Source organism: Trichechus manatus, unplaced genomic scaffold (assembly GCF_000243295.1).
Source record: "Trichechus manatus latirostris isolate Lorelei unplaced genomic scaffold, TriManLat1.0 scaffold00005, whole genome shotgun sequence".
Classification (NCBI taxonomy): domain Eukaryota; kingdom Metazoa; phylum Chordata; class Mammalia; order Sirenia; family Trichechidae; genus Trichechus; species Trichechus manatus.
Genome location: NW_004443941.1, coordinates 24125444 through 24126574, shown reverse-complemented (window position 1 = coordinate 24126574; position 1131 = coordinate 24125444).

Sequence of the window (1131 nt, the reverse complement as noted above, 5' to 3'; positions counted from 1 at the left end):
GGTATTATTCACTTTCCACGTAGCTGATTTTTTTTCCTTGTTCTTTCTATTGTTAATTTCTACCTTGATGGCATTGCGGTCAGAGAAGATACTTTGAATTATCTCAACGTTTTGGATCTTGTTGAGGATTGCTCTGTGGCCTAAGATGTGGTCTATGAAGATGAGTTTTAAAGTACTTATTATTGAGTCATTAATGCTAAGATTAGCCAGAAATGTATTTGGGAAAAGTGATAAATGTACACAATTGCCGTTTATTAGCATCTGTATAACTTAAAAATCACAGTTTTTAGATTAGGAAACTGGTTTAGAGTCAAGTAAATCATCTGTGGTCACGGTGAGAGGCAGTGGTACAAGCAATACTAGAAATGGGGCCTCCTGACCCCCAATCCAGTTCTTCCCACTTAGTTTTTTCCTTCCTTACCTCCAGAATTGTATTTCTCCAAAACTCTCCCCTTCTCTAACCCAGAAGCTGGCAAACTTTCTCTGTAAAGGGTCAGACAGTAAACATTTTAGGTCTTATGGATTGTGTTTTTTTTTCTTTGCAAGCACTCAATTCTGCCACGATAGCACAAAATCCACCAGGGACAATATGTAAGTGAATATGTGGTGCTATATTCCAATAAAACTTCATTTACAAAAACAGGGCAGGGGGCTGGACTGCACTGAGGACTATAGTTTACCCACCCCTGCTCTAACCAAAAGACCGTGTTTGACTTTCCTGATCAGGTCAGGAAGGTGAGGATTCTACAGAAGATGCCCCTTTCTCACATGTGGCAATATCCATCACTACTTCATGAGCCTGAGATCACAGATCAAACAAAAATATAGTCACTTGAGGGACGAGAATTAAGTATTTAAGGATTTGAATTAATAACAATAAAAAAAATTTCCCCTTAATATAGTTTAGAATTTAGTCTTACTATACACAGATTAGGAAACCCTGGTGGCGCAGTGGTTAAGAGCTACAGCTGCTAACCATAAAGGTCGGCAGTTTGAATCCACCGGGCGTTCCTTAGAAACCCTATGGGGCAGTTCTACTCTGTCCTACAGGGTTGCTATGAGTTGGAATCGACTCGATGGCAATTGGTTATATACAGATTAAGTCGCATGACAAGCTACTATACAACAGCA